This window comes from Podarcis melisellensis, assembly GCF_964234715.1.
Source record: "Podarcis melisellensis genome assembly, chromosome: 11".
Classification (NCBI taxonomy): domain Eukaryota; kingdom Metazoa; phylum Chordata; class Lepidosauria; order Squamata; family Lacertidae; genus Podarcis; species Podarcis melisellensis.
This window is the reverse complement of record NC_138543.1, coordinates 8984732-9006141: the sequence shown is the minus strand read 5'-3', so window position 1 is coordinate 9006141 and position 21410 is coordinate 8984732. Positions and strand designations below refer to the sequence as shown.

General features: G+C 43.1%; 1 long non-coding RNA gene across 1 annotated transcript in view; it reads left to right on the top strand.

Moving 5' to 3' along the window:
- The window catches only part of LOC309380781, a 217610-nt gene extending 198667 nt beyond the window's left edge, over positions 1-18943 (top strand). Inside the window, exon 2 of the long non-coding RNA XR_014173138.1 lies at positions 18470-18943. This is a non-coding gene — a long non-coding RNA (uncharacterized lncRNA). The remainder of the gene's footprint in view (positions 1-18469) is intronic.
- The last annotated feature ends 2467 nt before the right edge of the window (positions 18944-21410 follow it).

The following is a 21410-nucleotide window of genomic DNA, read 5'->3' as shown; positions in this document are numbered from 1 at the left end:
AACAAACAACATTTATCTTAACTATAATTATTCCGAAGGGACGCGGGTGGCGCTGTGGCACCACAACCCCAGAGTCGGTCACGACTGGACCTAATGGTCAGGGGTCCCTTTACCTTTATAATTATTCCACTTTTGTTAACATTGTTAGGTGACTTCCTCGAATTCCCCTGACTGAGTTTCCATATCAATCATTGTAGCAGTTTTCCAAAACTATTTTCACATAAAATTTCCTTAGTCAATTAACATCTTTCTTTCTTTTCATTTTAACTTTAAACATAATATTCTACAACATCACATATTTAAATCCTAGGCCTATCTGATATTCACAAGTAATTCTATTTAAGTTATCTTAACATATTTAACGGGGACGCAGGTGGCGCTGTGGGTTAAAGCCTCAGCGCCTAGGACTTGCCGATCGAAAGGTCGGCGGTTCGAATCCCTGCGGCGGGGTGCGCTCCCGCTGCTCGGTGCCAGCGCCTGCCAACCTAGCAGTTCGAAAGCACCTCCGGGTGCAAGTAGATAAATAGGGACCGCTTACCAGCGGGAAGGTAAACGGCGTTTCCGTGTGCGGCTCTGGCTCGCCAGATGCAGCTTTGTCACGCTGGCCACGTGACCCGGAAGTGTCTCCGGACAGCGCTGGCCCCTGGCCTCTTAAGTGAGATGGGCGCACAACCCCAGAGTCTGTCAAGACTGGCCCGTACGGGCAGGGGTACCTTTACCTTTACCTAACATATTTAACTAAATAATCTTTAAATTTCTTCCATTCCTCTTGATACTCCTCCTCCTTCTGGTCGTGGACTCTTCCAGTCAGGTCTGCTAGCTCCGAAAAATCCATCACCTTCATCTGCCATTCCTCCACTGTTGGTACTTCTTGTGATTTCCAATTTTTGGCCAGCAAAATTCTAGCTGTAGTTGTGGCATACAAAAACAATCTAACATCTTTCTTGGGCAATTCCAAACCTATTATTCCAAGAAGAAAGGCCTCTGGTTTCTGAATAAATGTATATTTCAACATTTTTTTCAATTCATTATAAATCTTTCCCCAGAAGTCTTTCACCTTGGACAGGTCCACCACATATGATAAAGGGTTCCTCCTTTTTCTTTACTCCAGAACCTCTTTCAACACTCCTGGGTCTCAGTTCTGAAGATGTGAAGAAACAGTCATAAGAAAAGTGATTTTGCATCAAAGTGATCCATTTACCTCAGTATTGTCTACACTGAGTGGCTCTCAAGCAAGGTTGTCTCCTGGACCTACTCAGAGATATCGGCAAATTGAAACCTAGGGCCTCCTGCATGTAAAGTGGATGTTCTGCCAATAAGCTACAGCCTTTTGCAGAAGACCTCCCACATGAAAGACTATGACTTCCAGATAGGTCCACCCATCATGGCCAATGGTTGGGATGATGGACGCTTTAGTCCAGCTACGTCTACAGGTCAACAGGTTTGCCATCCATTGCCAAGAAAGTGGAGGGCTGTGGGGGCAGAGTTCAAGATGCATCAGTAGGGACAGGATCCTTTCACTGCTTCATTGTGTTTTCCTTCACCTCAGAAAATACCGTATTTTTTGCTCTACAAGACTCACTTTTTCCCTCCTAAAAAGTAAGGGAAAATGTGTGTGCGTCTTATGGAGCAAATGCAGGCTGTGCAGCTATCCCAGAAGCCAGAACAGCAAGAGGGATTGCTGCTTTCACTGCGCAGCGATCCCTCTTGTTGTTCTGGCTTCTGAGATTCAGAATATTTTTTTTCTTGTTTTCCTCCTCCAAAAACTAGGTGCGTCTTATGGTCTGGTGCGTCTTATAGAGCGAAAAATACGGTATATAACAGAAGGGTGTTAGGTGTACACAGTATGACTAATCAAAGCATATCATGCAAGTCATAATATCCTGAAAGTTAAAATTCTGTTTTTTCCAAGCTTCTTTTCTGACAGCCGTTTGCCAGAGGTTGCTGAAATTCAGCAGCTAAATAATGATCCACAACATTCTAACAGTGTGCATTTTCCCACTATTTGCAAACACATCCCATCAGTCACACAGCTCTTTTTGCGGATGAGCAAGTAAAATATAAATAAAAATACTATGGCTTGACCTGCCTGGCAACAAATCTCCATTATCTGATGCAGATCTATTTTCCATCCTGGCTTCCTGAGTACAGCTTCCAATAACTGAATCGAAGACTTTGCATGCAAAATATGCACTCTGCCACTAAGCTTCAGCCCAGTCCTCTAGTCATGCCACTGGAACACTATGAATTTGCTCCCACCCTGGCATAAAATAAGCACGACCACAGAAGGGATTATCATTCTTGTACTGCCTCCAGCGAGGGCAGAAAATAACTACACTGGGTGTGTTTATAGAGCCATTCTCTTCCCACCAATGGTATTTTGTCATGTATGAGCCCACATTTTCATACCCAGTTACATAATCATACAAGCCCCAAGCAAAATAAGTTCAAGAATAGAAGGGGCTGCTGTTCCACACGGATTTTCAAAGGAAGACATTTAAAAGTTACTGCTCACTAATGGAGAAATTCCATCAACTAGAAACATGTGCAAGGGGCAAAACAGAAAATAATGGCGCTCTTCTTGTTCACAAACCCAAATCCAAGTGTTTGTTTTTGGCATTGCCTGTGTTCCATGCAAAATAAAAATACATCTGTTTCAGTGGCATTCAAAAAGGCCCACTCCTTCCACTTAACCATTTAACCCCTTACTCTTCCTGAACTGCCTCCATGTAACCTAGTATTTTAATGTTTCAATATTTTAATGTTGAATTTTAATCTTGTTTTTAAGTTGTATTCATTCAATTTGTTTTTATTATTGCTTGTTAGCCACCCTGAGCCTGGCCTTGGCTGGGGAGGGCAGGGTATAAATAATAATAATAATAATAATAATAATAATAATAATAATAATAATAATTAGCATTATTATTATTATTAGATCCACTATGAACACAGGCCTATGTGTATCTCTTCAGAAGGAGATCCTATTGAGTTCAATGGACTTATTTTCAGATAAATGTGTATAGGATTGCATGTAACTTTAGGAAATGGTGGCAGAGTCTGTGTGTTTCCCTCTTCCCTCCCCATCCGGTTTTCCTTTTGTGTATTTTCTTTTCAATTGTAGGCAGAACTTGCCATGTTTTTAATATGTGCACAGCTCTCGGTACATTTTATAAGGGTCCCAACCTCTGCTTGCATGCAAGGTTCAATCCCTAACATCTCCACGTGGGACTGGGAGACGCCTCTGTCTGATATCCTAAATATCCTGCTAGTCAGGGTAGACTGTACTGAGCTAGGTGGATCAACGGTCTGACTCAGTACAATGCAATTTCCTAATAATAACAGCAATAAATAAATGAAATATAATACCACCTCTGTTATTTAGATTTGCCCATGACAAGGCTATGCTTCAACTCTAATTAAAACAGAAATCCGATGGAACAAATAGTGGGTTAAACCACAGAGCCTAGGACTTGCTGATCAGAAGGTCGGTGGTTCGAATCCCCATGACAGGGTGAGCTCCCGTTGCTCGGCCCCTGCTCCTGCCAACCTAGCAGTTCGAAAGCACATCAAAGTGCAAATAGATAAATAGGTACTGCTCCGGCGGGAAGGTAAACGGTGTTTCCGTGTGCTGCTCTGGTTCGCCAGAAGCGGCTTAGTCATGCTGGCCACATGACCTGGAAGCTGTATGCTGGCTCCCTCGGCCAATAAAGCGAGATGAGTGCCACAACCCCAGAGTCGGTCACGACTGCACCTAGTGGTCAGGGGTCCCTTTACCTTTACCTATGTTTCTAGATCATGACAGGTAGCATCTCATACAGTCGTACCTTGGATCTCAAATGCCTTGGCTCCTGAACAAATTGGCTCCCAAATGATTGAAACCCAGAAGTGAGTGTTCTGGTTTTCAAACGATTTTCGGAAGTGGCTTCCAATTGGCTGCAGGAGCTTCCTGCAGCCAATCAGAAGCCGCGCTTTGGTTTCTGGATGTTTTGGAAGTCAAACGGACTTCCGGAACTGATTCTGTTCAACTTCCAAGGTATGACTGTAATTGAAGAAAAACTCATGAAGAATAGGGCATAAATCCAGGCCTCTAGCACAGAGGCAGAGAAAAGCCTCTGCTTATTCATTCATCACGGTAGGTGTGCTATGTTTGTCGCACATTCTTAAAAGCTTTGGGGCTGCCCTTGAGCCGAGTTCAGATCCCTTTGCTATGCTCAGCATTAACAGCTAAGGCAGAGTTCCTGCCATGCACCCAGCCAGGTGTTCTTACCAACCAGCAGTTCAAAGAAGATTTCCCCCCAGCCGACCCCTCTGTCACTCGCTTGAGTAACGCAGTCCTGAAACAAGACATGTTATACAATGTACGCTGCTCAGATCTCTCTGTTGTCTAGGAGGAGACGGGGCTGTGTTCCTGCGAGTCACATGGCATCATGTTCCTAAGAGGTGCACTTGTCAAAGAATAACTGTTTCCCTTGAGCCAAGTTATGACATCAGTGACACTTGCCTGAAAGTTATAGCAGAGATCAAATGCGGCATTCAAAGCTGATGCCTTGTAGCTGTCTGGCCATTCCACTTCATGCGTTGTAGACTTCTAGAGACGGAGATTAGTTTCTTCGCCTCCTGTTGAAATGGTTCAAAAATAGCTCGTGTCAGCAAACCCAAATAAAAATGAGTGACAGAAGAAAAGATATTTGAGGTTTACACAGTCCGCTGTGTGAGCCTGTGTGAAAGAGAGAGACCCAAAGGTAAATGTAGCACATCTCACAGCTATCTCCAGAAAAGCCTGGTGGAAGAAGCAGCTTCTGTATTATTAAAGTAAGCCTTTAATTATTTGACAGATTATTATTATATTATCTTGCAGGGTGTGACACAGTAATCAGTTTTTCTCTGATCTTTTTATGCAGCTAATAATGTTACCAGATTTTTAATGTGGTCTTAGATTCCCCCCCCCCCAAGTTATCTGATCTCTACAGTCTTTCATGTTTGTATTTTACATTAGTATTTAAATCGCTGTGTTAAGGTAAAATGTCAAAGGCTATCAAAACACTCAGAGAAGATGCCCCTCAAAAGCCATGTTTAATAAGATTACCATTCCACCTCATATCCTTGTACTAATAACAATATGGAAGCTGCTTGTTTTAGTTTTTGATTTAAAGCATGCTTTAGTCATAATTCTATGTACAATGTTTTCATTTAAAGGCTGCAATCCTGTGCACACCTTATCCATGAGAAAGTCTCATAGTAGTAGTAAATATTACTACTGAGAGTAAACTGGAAGAGCTGTAGCACTCATCTCACCTGAGGTGTCATTTGTTCATAAGACTCCAGTGAGGGGCTTTAAAATGTTAAAGAATATATAAAACTATAGGTATATTTTAAGGTATATTTAAATAAATAGTTTCTGAACTATTAACTCATAAGTTCCTTGAAATCAAATAACTTTGCTCTCCGGTTTTAAGTCACAGGAAGGAGGGGAGGAGAGATCACTTACCAAAGTTAAGTTAATTTGAATTCCCACTAGATATCTTTTAAAAATAAAAAAGCATTTAAAGTATATAGAGACTAGGTTTGACTGTCATGAATTCACACTTAAAATACCTCATCTAAACATGAAGTGTGAAGTCCAGTGTTGTTATTCTGCTTGTATAAAAGCTTTTGATCCTATGGAGATGTCCACAAATGTAAGAAGAGATGTGATTTTGGTCCACTCCCCTCTTTTCATCTGCAGGCACCTTTCACAATGTTCGGCGGGGTCACCAGCCCCCTGAAAGAAATTTGCAGAGGGCAAAGGGGGAAACTACAGTGGGAGGGGGGAACTGGTGAAAATCACATTCTCATCTTTCGGATTACTGGAATCCTCTGCTGTATCAAAAGCAGAGTGGAAGCATTAGAGTTCACCCCCAACATGGCCATTTTCATTTTTCACTAAAGCAATGACATTATTTCATTGATTTATCCCATAAGACTAGGAAGGCGAAGCCAGACCTTTGCAGAGTACCTCTAAGCAAAGCAACTATTAAATTCTAGAATTCTGCATGAAGTATAACTTGTCTCACACTGAACTCAGCTTGACAGTACTGAGTTTCAGGGGCGTTCAAACGCCACTACATTCAATAGTTTCATCATTGGCTTCAACCGATGGTTCTAAGGCACCCCTCACTTTCAAAGGAGGAAAGGAACAGAGTTGTATTTTTCAGCACAGCATTAGACAAATGCAAAACTGAACTTGTCTCTGCATTTTCCTAACGTTGTCTGTGCGTTTCCTATTTTACAAGCTTGCCTGTCAAAGGGTGATGCTGAGCACTCACTATAGAGAGAAGTGAATGTAAAAAAGGAAGTCTCCCTCACCCCGTCTCATTTCCTCCTGTTACACCGATAGATTTCATGTTTGGTGGAGACTCGGTGTCTGCACTAGAGAATGTAGTTGGGGCTATTTATCAAATGTGGGTTCCAGTTTTGAGTTTGGTGCTGTTTCTCCCATGAAACAACCCAGGAAACCAGGCTGGGAGAGGTTGGAAAATATCTCAAAATAGCAACTCTAGGAACATAAAATGTTGGATCCTCCCAAATGTTCATTGAACCCAAGGTATTTTATTGCCTGAGGTGAGGCACAAGATTTTGACTGCATCCTCCATTCCATGAATCTTATTTCCCTAACGCTCCTCCATCAATTCAAAGCACCTAGCTTCCCCTAGGGAATCCTGGGAAATGTAGTCCATCCCCTCACAATGTTACAACCCCCAGCCCTTAACAAATTACAGCTCCCAGAATTCTTTGGAGGAAGTCATGTGCTTTCAATGTACGGCATGTACGCAGAGGAAGTTCAGCAATGATGATGAGAAAGCAATTTCCGATGAACCTGAGGGCAACAGGCTAGTTTGAGGAAAGGTGTAGAGTAGACCACATCTTGGCATAGCTGTGACCTGCAACTCCACGTTCCAGCATATACAACCTGAAGTGGCTGCCTGTCTCACCTTAATGGCTGGGCCGGCCCTAGTCCAGCATCGTGTTTTCAACAACAACCAGTGATATGCTTTTGGGAAGCTCCTATGCAAGATGCAAATGCAACAGCAAATGATTTTTAGAGGCGAACTGCCTCTGAATGTGGAGGTTCTATTTCACTATAATACAGTAGCGAACCTCCCTCCTGAGGGTCAAATGCAGCTCTTCAGGCCTTTCTATCCAACTCTTGGGACAGTCACTAGGCCACACATCCCTGTCCAGGCCCCACATCCCTCTGTAGGTCATGTTAGAAAATTCTATTCCACCTTTAGTTGCATACATGGAACTGTTGCATGTCACATGTCTGTTTACATACCAGCACAACTTGCTGGGAACTTCCATTGTGTGTGTAGCTTTTGCTTTTCCCTGTCTCTCTGAGAAGAGAAAGAGAGAGACGACATGTTTCTTTGTCCTGATTTATGATTAATAAATCTGTAGTTGTAGTATGCTTCCACAAGCCTCACGCCTATTCTGCATGTGCAGTTCGCTCTGCTGACATATTGTGCCCTGGCTTTGAAGCCTGGGTCACTGATTTAGGTCAGAGCAGAGGCCGATGGATCTTTGCAGTGGGACGGCTGGAAGGAGACGGCTCAGCTGGGGGCTAGCCAGCTGGCCTTTCGACCTTCTGCATGCTGACAGGTCACACACCCTAGATGGTCTTGCTTTGCACCAGCCTGGAGTGCATTTGCCTGGCTGAAATGTATCCCTGAAAAGAATATTAAAAACACAATAAAACATCAAACATTAAAAACCTCCCTGAACAGGGCTGCCTTCAGATGTCTTCTAAAAGTCTGATAGTTGTTTATTTCCTTGACATCTGATGGGAGGGCATTCCGCAGGGCAGACGCCACTACTGAGAAGGCCCCCTGCCTGGTTCCCTGTTACCTCACTTCTCACAGGGAGGGAACCGCCAGAAGGCCCTCAGAGGTGGACCTCAGTGTCTGGGCTGAATGGTGGGGGTGAAGACGCTCCTTCAGGTCTACTGGGCCGAGGCTTTAAAGATCAGCACCAACACATTGAAATGTGCTCGGAAACGTACTGGGAGCCAATGTAGGTCTTCCAGGACCAGTGTTACATGGTCTCGGTGTGAGAGCCAGTGTGGTGTAGTGGTTAAGAGCGGTGGACTCGTAATCTGGTGAACTGGGTTCACTTCCCCGCTCCTCCACATGCAGCTGCTGGGTGACCTTGGGCCAGTCACACTTCTCTGAAGTCTCTCAGCCCCACTCACCTCACAGAGTGTTTGTTGTGGGGGAGGAAGAGAAAGGAGAATGTCAACCGCTTTGAGACTCCTTAAAGGGAGTGAAAGGCGGGATATCAAATCCAAACTCTTCTCTTCTTCTTCTTCTTCTTTGGTGGCTGCTCCCAGTCACCAGTCTAGCTGCCGCATTCTAGGTTAGTTGTAGTTTCCAAGTCACCGTCAAAGGTAATAATCATATCCATTGATCCACGTTTGCCTCTTGTGCCACCCTCCACTGGCACATAGACCGCCATCCCAGAACGAAGCTGGCAAAAGCTTCTCCACCCCTGCTATGAAATCTAATCTCTGTTGGCAGATAGGGCCACATGATTGGTGTCATGTGTATTTATGAAGATGCTTCTTAAAATATAGAACAATCTTTAACCACTGTAGATCAGTGTACAATTCCGAAGACACGTTCCTTAAGACGACAACGACAAGCTATCAGTAAATTTGTGGAAAGAAGCATGTTCACTGAAAGTCTGAAAAGGAGGACATGCAAGGTGAAAAATGGCGCTCTATATTGCATATCAAGTTATACGACTCCGTCTAATAGCAAAATCAGGTGGTGAGTGCTGACAGCATTGTAGCCAAAACAGGGACTCTGAGAAACAAGAGCATGTCTTAGCACACACAAGGGAATTCAAAGCTTTGCAGAACTACAAAAAGCTTGACCCCCATAAAACTTCCTAATGAAGACTAAATGTACTTAGTACATGCAGAATGTCTGCCACTTGGCAGGGGAATGGGAAAAATTTTCACAGGGCTATGTGAAAATTCTAATGGAGAGAGAAAGTTGGGGGGACAGTTCACCATTTTCTTAGCACACGTATTGTTCCCTAAATTACCACTGAGAAGGGCTTCATAACTTTGCTTTGCTTTTCAGAAAAATGAATCAACATCTTGGCTCCAAACGCCGTGGCGTGACAGTCCATGATGCCCGTGGCTTGAAGAACTTTTGGGAAGAAATCATTGAAGAAACACAGGCCAAGCAAAAAGAAGTTGAAGACTTCCAGTTAACCAGAAGTGCTTTGAATAAGTGAGTGATTTTCTCTTACTTGCGTGGAAGCTGCAGAGCAAAAGACTGTAGGGTGTCCTCTAAAATGGGCATCTCCAATTGCCCTTTAGAGTACATACCCTCCAGCATTTCTCCAATGAAAATAGGGACGTCCCATTCCATAACAATAATTTTCCTATTTATACCCCACACATCTTACTGGGTTGCCCCAGCCACTCGGGGCAGCTTCCAACATATATAAAAAAAACAATAAAACATTAAACATTTTTTAAAAAATCCCTATACAGTGGTACCTCGGGTTACATATGCTTCAGGTTACAGACTGCTAACCCAGAAATAGTACCTTGGGTTAAGAACTTTGCTTCAGGATGAGAACAGAAATCGTGCTCCGGCAGCGTGGCGGCAACTGGAGGCCCCATTAGCTAAAGTGGTGCGCTGCTCTGGTTCGCCAGAAGCGGCTTTATCATGCTGGCCACATGACCCAGAAGCTGTCTGCAGACAAACACTGGCTCCCTCAGCCAGTAAAGCGAAATGAGCGCCACAGTCCCAGAGTCGTCCGCGACTGGACCTAACGGTCAGGGGTACTTTTACTTTTACCTTTACCTTTACCATGCCCTCCAACATTTCTCCAATGAAAATAGAGACATCCTAAGGGAAAATGGGACATTCCAGGATCAAATCAGAAACCGGGATGGATTCTCTAAATCAGGGATGTCCCTGGAAAATAAGGACACATGGAGGCTCAGAGAGTATGCCAATGAGCACCAAACTCTCTGCAGTTCAATAATGAAAGAAGATGCCTTTTTATGGAAGGTTTTCAAGAAGAGACAGGATCGGCATCTCTCGGGAATGCTTTTACAGATGGCTACAGTGGACGCGGGTGGCGCTGTGGGTTAAACCACAGAGCCTAGGACTTGCCGATCAGAAGGTTGGCAGTTTGAATCCCTACGACAGGGTGAACTCCCGTTGCTCGGTCCCAGCTCCTGCCAACCTAGCAGTTCGAAAGCACGTCAAAGTGCAAGTAGATAAATAGGTACCGCTCCGGCGGGAAGGTAAACAGTGTTTCCGTGTGCTGCTGGCCACATGACCCGGAAACTGTACGCCGGCTCCCTCGGCCAATAAAGTGAGATGAGTGCCGCAACCCCAGAGTCAGTCACGACTGGACCTAAAGGTCAGGGGTCCCTTTACCTTTACCTTACAGTGGATGAAGGGTCTCTCAAATTGTGCTTTGCCTGCTGTCCTTGCTAGCAGATCAGAGGACTCCAAGAACTGGAAGGAAAGCTCTAGTCTCCTCCAAAGTTTCCCCAGCTCTTCATTAGAAATTTCCACCACAACCAAATAACGCACAGAGGCTCCACACAAAGTAACTTTTACAAATCATAATTCAAACAATGTTCATTTAATTCAACAGGCTAGATAGAGAGACTGACCTCCCTCCCGAGGGCAGCTGATGATTATGAGCAAGCAGCAGCCTGAACTGAAGACAAATATTCTCTTTATGTTCCCTGGGTTGTTGTAGTTAGCAAGTCGCACTTGGCCAAAGAGAGACTGTGCTTTGAATAAAGATATTCCCTGCTGATTAGACTGATTTTTAAGATCTTGACTATGCCCTCTTGAGAATGCCACTTTGACTACAGGGCAGATCAAACTGAAAAAAAAATATTAAACAGTAATTTGCAATCTAAATTGGAAACAAAATGAAAATGACCACAGCCTTAAAAGGCCAGGCAATGCTTATTGAGACATTAAAGGAGGCAGGCAACAAGACTCAGTGGTATATTGAGCAGTGACATTTCATTCTTGGCCTAGAATATTGGGTGCTTTCTGTGCATAGTATTGCTGAGAAGTTAATCTGTCATCAATGGCCTCCAGTTATATTATCAACTGGTTCCACTCTTGGCGCTATACCCTAAAGGATCTTCAGCTTATTGCATTTTCACACTTGCGATTTTTAAAAGTACTTAGATTGTACGTTGATCACTGTCAAAAGCATTACGACATATTTGCCAAAACTCCATAATTTTCTGCAATAATAGGTGTGGCTGTTTCTGCACAATTTCACCATGGACACAGTCAGATAGCTCTGTTTCCAGAGTTCAAGAGCTCCTAAGTTCTGGTCCCTGCTGTTCTGATTGTGTGGAGGGCTCCCATCCACACTGACCCTCAGACCTAATTGAGAACGAATTGAGACTAACATTTCCCTGATGAAAATAGGGATGTCCCATTCCATAATAATGATTTTCCTATTTATACCCTACATATCTTACTGGGTTGCTCCAGCCACTCTGGGCAGCTTCCAGCATATATAAAAACATAATAAAACATTAAACATTTAATAAAAAAAACCACTTCACTGTACAGGATTGTCTTCAGACAGATCGGGGGTCGGATAACTCCATACCCTTCAACATTTCTCCAATGAAAATAGGGGCATTCTAAGGAAAAGTGGGACACTGTGGGATCAAATCAGAAACTGGGACAGCTTCTCTAAATTAGGGACATTCCTGGAAAACAGGGACACTTGGAGCGTCTGCCAATGTGATATTTCTGTATTATTTATTTAAAATATTTGTTACCTGTTCTTCATTCCCATGGGCAATCCTAGAGTGGAGCACAAGGCTTCCTCAGACTGGTGTTTTCCTTTGTGTTACATGTCATTGATGCAATAATAGTGTTTATACTGGACCATCCACACATAATTCCGCAGCGTTACCACATTATTGCTCTCTGGAGGGGCATTGTATCTGGAGGTAAATGTATAACCGCTCCTATACCACCATGAACACAAATCATAATTGATGCACAATCAAAAAGAAATCTCGAGAAGCCCGAAGCCGATAACAATGTATTACCTTTACAACCCCGTAACTGGCCAAATAATGCCCTGTAACACATTCAGTTGTTTTTATGATTAGTTTATGACACCATTTCCACCCCAGATGTCATCTGACCTATTTTACTGTCTGTAGTTTTCCAGAACACCAAAGAGTCACACAAATTCTGCAGTGTTGGAGCAGGAACTGGTGACTGGTTGCGTCAGTAGCTCCTCTCATCTCACCCTTTTAATGTGAGACTAGAGGCTCAAAAGGATTGCCTGCTCTGTCACCTGGAAATCCCCCAGGAATGCTTCAGACTTCAAAAGTTCTCCAAGGTGGACCATCTCTGTTAAGTTGTGGGTGAACATATCAGATGACACAGCAATTCTTCAAACAGCTCTTGTTTATTCACAGGCCAGAACAGAACTGAAGGGTTCAGCCAGCCTGCTTATATAGAGCTCCAGTACAACGCAACTGTAACAATTTTCTGTAACTATTTCAATCCCTTATTTGCATATGTGGACCTGAGTGAAAACTATCTACAGTATCCCCCCTGCTGGCCCAGGGTGAGAACTTCAGTACATAACAATCTCAATAAGTCCTCCATCCCTACGGGGGAAAGTGCCCCCACAATAAATGGTCTGGCTATGACAAGGAGGTCATTACAACTCTCTCCCCACTCCAGACCCCACCCCATGCAAAGAACAATCAATATATCTGTCTCTGTGCATTGTGCCAGCAATATATTGAGACATCTCCACAGTTGTAATGGGAACCGTGAAGTCTCAATCTGGTCCATCTAAGTCTAGTGAAGTCCCACAGAAAAATGGCCCTAAAGTTCTCCAACACCACTGCTGAGACTAGCTCCATCAGCTTGGGTAGGGAGAATACTGGACAGTGAGGATCACGGGCAGCACCCCTTTTCTATGTGTGGTCCAACACCAGATGCAGGCCCTCAAGGGAGCAAGGGAGTCTCCTTGTGAGGGAGATATCATCCTTGTTGACTGCTACAGGGACTCCTCACTCACTGCCCCAACTGTCCAGACTGTTTTGATGCTATGCTAAGTTCCCATGTGGACACAGCTGAGTCAGATTAATGCCACCCAGCTCATCTATCCAGGTCTCAGTAAAACAAATCAGCCAGCTCCATCACCCATGATCAAGCTGTGAATGGTAGAGATCTCACTATGGGCAGATCTGGCATTAAATAACTGTTCTACCAAACCAGAGAGTAAAATGGCAGACCAACCTAGATATGGAAGGATAGATGGAAGGACTGGAAGTGGGGATCGCCTCCAATATCTGTTCGCTCTTCTCTTTACCTGGCCAGCTCGATCCCCTACCATATCTCCCCCTGCCCATGCTTACCATCATAGCGGACCCCTAATTCTATTCCCCATAAGCATTTCCCAAGACTTATGCTGAAACACTCCACACACATCCGGTCACTTATTCTCCTGTTCCCCATTCGTCTGCAGACTCAATCTCCACTCACACCCCACTGCAAGGACTCAGTCCACACAATCCAATGCAGAGCCCAACAAAATCCAGCCTCGGGTCATTTCAAGAAAACACAATATATGTAGCCTTTGTAACAGATGTGAATACACTAAATTTTACTCCAGATTTTAATACCCTCGATCCTTTTCAAGGGTCCTGGCTAGAACTTGATCATAGGCACTGGACTTTACTGACATTTTGTTTCTGTGCCTCAGCCACTTCCCCTACAATCTATATCCTTCCTAAGAGATGTCTGCAGTGGGTGGGAATCTTTATCTTTCACTGGGATATTTTCTGTCAACCTGGTCGTACATTAAAAGTTCTATCAGGCATATGGAAAGTGTCTAGGCAACATTAAAACTGCATATTGTTGATTCAAACGGCATGCATATTATTTAGACAATTCATTGAGTTTTGTTTTGACAGGAGTAACATAAACAGCAGTCTGTGCTCACAGATTTCCTTGATGTCATTTCCAATGCATGCATTATATGATTTTTTCCTATGAGGCAGCAGTTAGGTTTCATCAAGGGAATACCCTGGGGAGAAGGTGGCATATATCTAATGACAGCATTTTCCCAGTTGTTTGACTCCTCTGGAATCTAGCAATGTCACCAGGTTTCACACTGATGATGAGCTATGCCATTAGTATTCTCTCTGTGTCCCCAGCCAGAAGGCTGGAGAGATACCTTTGCTAAATTAACACAAGACAAGTGCATTGGTGATGAAAGAAAAGGGACAGCATTGCTATCACGCAAAGGAGCTAGACATCTGAAAAATCTGGTGAGGGATTTCACTGATGAGAGCGTCTGTTCCTTGTCCCCAGGCTCCGACGTGAATGGACCCAGAGGCTGGAAGGTCGCTTAAAGATGCTTCAGAAGACCAGCGAAAAGCCAAAACTTCAGAGCAGTCTATTGCCAATAGAAGCTTTTCAGCAGATTCATAAAACAGTAGCCTAACACTATTGCTGAAACGTAGGAGAGCATATCTTGCTAGCCCCACCGATTGAGCCTGATTTTGATCTTGGATAAATCTGAACAGCAACTCCAATTGCATCTATGCTGTAAATGAGCTGGTAAGAAAGAGATCTGATTCAATTTGGTGGAGGCCAGATAACAGCGAAATAACTTACATTAGCTGTTAAAACATTATGATCTATTTTCAACTGTATCATTAGGTCAGTGCGTATAGAATTATATTAATTGTTTCTTGCATTTATAAGACGACAAGCACTGTATGGAATGAAAGCTGTTATTTATCTAGTACAAAATAGTGAGGTTGACAATGAGCGTGTCACTTGAGACTAAAATCCTAACCCCATTTACCTGGGAATAAGCCCTGTGGAAGTTAATGGAACTTACTTCTAAGTAGGCATGTATAGAATTCCACTGTAAATGTGGCAGACAATATAGTTCTTTGGCGTTTTTTCAAATGTTTGGAATTGCTAAGGTTGGAACAAGTTTAGTTTTGGGGAAAATAAACAATCTTCTTGTAGGTCTGTATTGGAAATGATAAAATATCCCCCAGAATTGCATTTTTTTCAAGGTGGATTCCCAGACTCCAGCTGAATCACAGTGAGAGAGAAAAGATTATTAAGCAACCTGATTTGCCCCATCAGAATTTAAAATTCTGAGAGGTTTCTTATTTTGCATTCTGCTATCTGCTGGTTATCTAGAAGCGTGAAAGCTTTTGTATTCTTAACTTGACAGGATGGTGGTTAGAGGTATAGTATCACAGCCACAACAAACAACCCTCTTTAAAACTAGTTTAGGCTACAATCCTGCCCTCACTTACCTAGTATAAAGGCCCATTGGATTCAATCAGATTTGCTTCTGAGTAAATATGGTTAGGATTGTGCTGTATGTGGTAGGGGCTGGGACTAATCCTTGCTGAATACAGTGGGGCATACTTTTGAGTAAATAGTTTATGATTGTGCTGTTACTCTGAATTCACAGAAAACCTGTCGTCGTCCCCCCCCCCAACGTTAAAACTAAAAAAGCATTTGCGACTGAGAAAATACAATGAAAACACTTTGTAAACAGAGCTAACTACTGGAGCAGGACAGCAGGGGACTTACTATATTTTTTAATATTTAAAAATAACTACTTTTGCTGCTTACTGAATTTCTTCAAGGAGATGAGGAAGTCATCATAAATATATTTTAAGGGCTCTTAAAAAAAAACAGTAAGGGAAGAAGAGTTGTGGATCAGTTTCCTTGCAATGGCCTGGTTCACACAACACAGTTTTCCAAATTAAGGCTTACTGGGACCACAGGAATGTGTGGTGGACTGCTGGAAAAGAGCTCACAGCTGCTTCCCCTTGGCGGAATCTACACACATATTAAAAACGCCGTGAAAATGCCTCTTTAAAAACGTTTTGAAAAATACATTTGATTTGGCATAGCTCATTGTTGCCATCTAGTGTCACATTTGTATATTGCATTTTACAACACATTTAAAACATTTTATTTGCAGCTGTATAGCTGAGTCCCCTGTCTTTTTTACCGCTACACCGCACTGAGCTGAGCCACGTTGTGTCATCCAAATCCAGACTTGTGCCATAGATCTCTCCTCCTCACTAACTATGAGCTATGGCGAAGGGTTGCTCTTCACAACAAGTTCCAGTTCATACTACATGCCAAACCAAGCCTTCACTCAGCCTAGCACAGTGTCAAAGCTAAAAGGGATAGGGTGGAATCAAGTAGCTGCAAGCTCCCAGACATAGCCAGGATTCGGCCGTTGGAAACAGTGTCTGGGTGGAAATCACTGAAATGTCAGGGGAAATCTGGACATATTGCAACCCATGTCAGAAGTGTAGATTTTGGCAATTTCCCTTAAAAATAGCTCAAAAACTGCTTCTTCTTCTTTGAAAAAACAGCACAACAGATTTGGTCAAAAGTAAAAAAAAGCTGAACAACTTTGCCCCTCCCACCGAAAAAGCTCAATAGTACTGCTCTACTAGGGACGCGGGTGGTGCTGTGGGTTAAACCACAGAGCCTAGGACTTGCCGATCAGAAGGTCAGCGGTTTGAATCCCCGTGACGGGGTGAGCTCCTGTTGCTCGGTCCCTGCTCCTGCCCACCTAGCAGTTCGAAAGCACAAAGTGCAAGTAGATAAATAGGTACCGCTCCAGCGGGAAGGTAAACGGTGTTTCCGTGCACTGCTCTGGTTCGCCAGAAGCGGCTTAGTCATGCTGGCCACATGACGCCGGCTCCCTCAGCCAGTAAAGCGAGATGAGCGCCACAACCCCAGAGTCGGTTACGACTGGACCTAATGGTCAGGGGTCCCTTTACCTTTACCTTACTGCTCTACTTGATGCCAGAGTGATGCTCACAATTCAGTGAAAGAATATTGAGCAGCAAGGGTGGGGAATGTGTGGTCCTGCAGATGCTATTGGACTTCAACTCCCATCATCCTTTACCATTGGTTTGCTAGCTGGGGCTGGTGAGAGTTGTAGTTCAACAACATTTGGAAGGCCTCAGGTTCCTCCGTTGTATTCGATCTGTGAGGGAAGCAGGAGAGGTGCTTGTCTGGGAGTTGTGGAAGATAAGAGGCAGAGTGACTGCTGGTGACTGGTCAAAGCACATGTAAGAGCAGCATCAGGGCCATTATGGGAAGTGAAGCACTTCCAGATTATGGCAACTCAAGGCACAAGCAAGAGCTGTGTCAGAAAACAGGCAGAGGTTCAAAATTCGCAGAATGTTGGCGCAAGCTCAAGGAAGGCATAGATGGGAACATGGGAGAATTGGGAAAGGAAGTAAGAAGAGAGAGAAAGAAAGTAGATGTTTGGTTGTTACAGAAATCTTGCTCAGAGTGGAGAGAGGAAAGGTGGCAATGGGGGGGATATTTCAGTTAAAAACATTTTTAAATTGCTTAATATGAAAAACTCTAAGTGGTATAACCAATAGAACCATATTGGTGCTGTGGTCTAAACCGCTGAGCCTCTTGGGCTTGCTGATTGTACAGATCCCTGCGACAGGGTGAGCTCCTGTTGATCTGTCCCAGCACCTGACAACATAGCAGTTTGAAAGCACACCTGTGCAAGTAGATAAATAGGTACTGTTGTGGCAGGAAGGTAAACTGCGTTTCTGTGTGCTCTGATGGTCTTCTGTGCACCAGGAGCAGTTTAGTCATGCTGGCCACATGACCTGGAAAAGCTGTCTGTGGACAAACAGCAGTTCCCTCGGCCTGAAAGCAGAGATGAGCGCCATAATCCCATAGTCGCCTTTGGCTGGACTTAACTTCCCAGGGGTCCTTTCCTTTTACCTTTTACCTTTTACCTTTTACCTATGGTCAGAGAAAGCCTTGGGGTAAGGATACATCTTTACCAAATGTAAAGCCCTGTTGTATATCAGGGGAGTTGTGTGGAGAGAGTCTCCTCCTTCAAATTCCTTAGTGAAGACCTCACTTGGAAAAATAATATAACTCAGGTGGTTGGGAAGGCCCAACAGAGACTCCATTTCCTCAGGGTCTTGTGAACAATGCTAAACAACAATTGATGACCTCCTTCTACCGGTCCACAATAGAAAGTGTCCTCTCATATTGTATCACAGTGTGGTACGTTGGCTTGACTGCCATGGACAGAAAGTCTTTACAGAGGGTGGTGAACACAGCACATAATATCATGGGCTGTCCCCTGAGCCTGCTAGATGACATCGCAAGGGATTGATGTCTTAGGAGAGCAAGAAAAAGTATCAGGGACAATTCACACCCTGGCCAGCACCTCTTTAATCTTCTACCCTCGGGCAGGAGATATAGAAGTATAATCAGCCGTACCAACAGGCTAAAAAACAGTTTCTATCTGTGGGCTGTTAGGCTGCTGAACGGAAAATAATATACTGCAACTGACTTTCAGGGTTGGTGTGTTGTGTGCCAAGCACACAGAGTGCAAAGAGATTGAGTGTTTGTGGGGGGAAGGAGGCTTGGTTAATTTCATTGTACACAAGTTGCACCTGGACAATAAAGGTATGATGATGATGATGATGATGATGATGATGCCTATAGCCACCAGGGCTTGCCCACCCATGAGGGGCAGCAGATCCTGATGTAAATCTTTACTCCATCTTTGCTCCTGATGAAGATCTTCACTCAGCCGTTCTTCCCTGGTTGCGAGGGGGAAGCCATTTGCCTATGGTGTGGAACAGATTAAAATTAACGCCAAGAATGCCTGTGTAATTGAGCAGGGAAATTTTAGTAAGGCACATTTACAGAAAGCTATGCAGAATGTTATTTGCAGTCAAGCCTCTTGATGAAAGATACAATTTTGATTTCTTCTTCTGGGCAACTCGTTTTGAAATATTCAATATAATAATGATAAAGAACTTATGTATGCTTACATGTGTCTGTCTCCTGCTTAAGTAAAAGATTATGAACAACATTCGGGTTTGCTGCTGCTGTTTCTTTTTTAATTCAGAACCCAGGGCATTCTCCTTACTAATAGTTATGGATGACATTAATGCACTAACATTTTTTAAATGGGACACTTTGTCAATAGGATCAATAGAAGCAGAAAGCTTTTTTTGTCAGACATTATCATCAGGTAAGCCTTGATGGGAAGAGTCATTCTACGTTTGACAAACTCAGCTACTCTCAGGTTAAGCAGCGTGAAGGCATGGGGAGATTTGGAAATGACAACTTGAAAGGAAAGGAAAGGAAAGGAAAGGAAAGGAAAGGAAAGGAAAGGAAAGGAGAGACGGAAGGAAGGAAGGAAGATAGATGATAGATAGATAATAGATGATAGATAGATAGATAGATAGATAGATAGATAGATAGATAGATAGATAGATAGATAGATATAGATGATAGATAGATAGATAGATAGATAGATAGATAGATAGATAGATAGATAGATAGATAGATAGATAGATAGATAGATGATAGATAGATGATAGATAGATAGATGATATAGATAGATAGATGATATAGATAGATAGATAGATAGATAGATAGATAGATAGATAGATAGATAGATGATAGATAGATATAGATATAGATATAGATATAGATGATATAGATATAGATAGATGATAGATAGATAGATAGATAGATAGATAGATAGATAGATAGATAGATGATAGATAGATGATAGATAGATAGATAGATAGATAGATAGATAGATAGATAGATAGATAGATAGATGATAGATAGATAGAGATAGATAGATGATAGATAGATAGATAGATAGATGATAGATAGATAGATAGATGATAGATAGATAGATAGATAGATAGATAGATAGATAGATAGATAGATAGATAGATGATAGATAGAGATAGATAGATAGATAGATAGATAGATAGATAGATAGATAGATAGATAGATAGATAGATAGATAGATAGATGATAGATGATATAGATATTTTACTATCATGGATTCATCCAAGGAGCTTACTCTGAAGTTAGGAATCTGCTGGAGATTTCTCAACATTCTAATTTGACAACAGTTTGTGCTGTTCTTAAGAGAGAAACATGCCAGTTGCTAAACCAGCTCAAAATAAATCAATGTGCAGATGTGCCTAGAGTCACAGAATGGGAGGAGCCAAAAAAGAGCATTAGCTTACAAGAGAAGCCCATCTCCTTACTATTATTTCCCACCCCACCAAACAGGAATATTTCCCTCCTCTTCTTGCACGGTCATCATTCCACTGATGATAGTGGGGAAATATTTGGTCATAGCATTGCTTTAGCTTGCCTGACAGTGGTGGCAGGACTTATTTCACCACTATTTTACCCACGTTACTGTGGCTATGAATGAACCAGCCTACTACAATTGAATCAGGTGGTTCTCTAGACCGGATGGGTGGGAGATCGCCTGCTCTTGATTGGGTTACAATTCATCTGAAGAAGCAGGTTCGTAGCTTGGGGGCACTCTTGGATCCTTTGTTGTTGCTCGAGGCTCAGGTGACCTCGGTGGCCCAGAGTGCCTTTCATCAGCTCCAGCTGGTGGCCAAGTTATGCCCCTATTTGGACAGGGATAGCCTGACGCGCAGGGTAAATTAATAACGCACAGTCTTCTTCAGTAAAAGAACAAAAGCTTTACTGAGTTAAAATAAACTTGTTTGCAAATAACAGCATAGTGAACCGAAGATTGAACTAGCTTCAGAGCATACACAGAGTTTCCACAGAGCACAGGTTCCACAACACTCTCACAGACACACACACTGAGTGAGATACTGAGACTGCGTCTGCCCGCAAGCAGATACAATACTTATACAGTGGTACCTCGGGTTACATACGCTTCAGGTTACAGACTCTGCTAACCCAGAAATAGTACCTCGGGTTAAGAACTTTGCTTCAGGATGAGAACAGAAATCGCATGGTGGCAGCAGGAGGCCCCATTAGCTAAAGCGGTGCTTCAGGTTAAGAACAGTTTCAGGTTAAGAACAGACCTCCAGAACGAATTAAGTACCTAACCAGACGTACCACTGTACAGGGAATGAGTCCTCCTTAAGATGACTCACAGTGATTCAGCATGCTGAATGATTCTGCAGCTTTCCAGCATTTCACAACATTTCTAGACTCCTTTAATGCTTCCTTTACTGCTTCTGCTCTCAAATATCTTTGTCACATGACATAGCCTGTCAAGGTTAGATTCCTGCAATGCATTATATGTAGGGCTGCTTTTGAAGATGGTTCGGAAAATTCAGCTAGTGCAGAATTCAGCGGCCAGGTTGCTCACCAGAGCAAGACGGTTTGAGCATATTACACCAATCCTGGTTTGACTGCACTGGCTACCAATTAGTTTCCGGGCCCAATTTAAAGTGCTGGTTTTGACCTATAAAGCCTTAGGCGGCTCAGGACTGCAGTAGCTCAAGGACCGCCTCTTTCCATATGAACCTACCC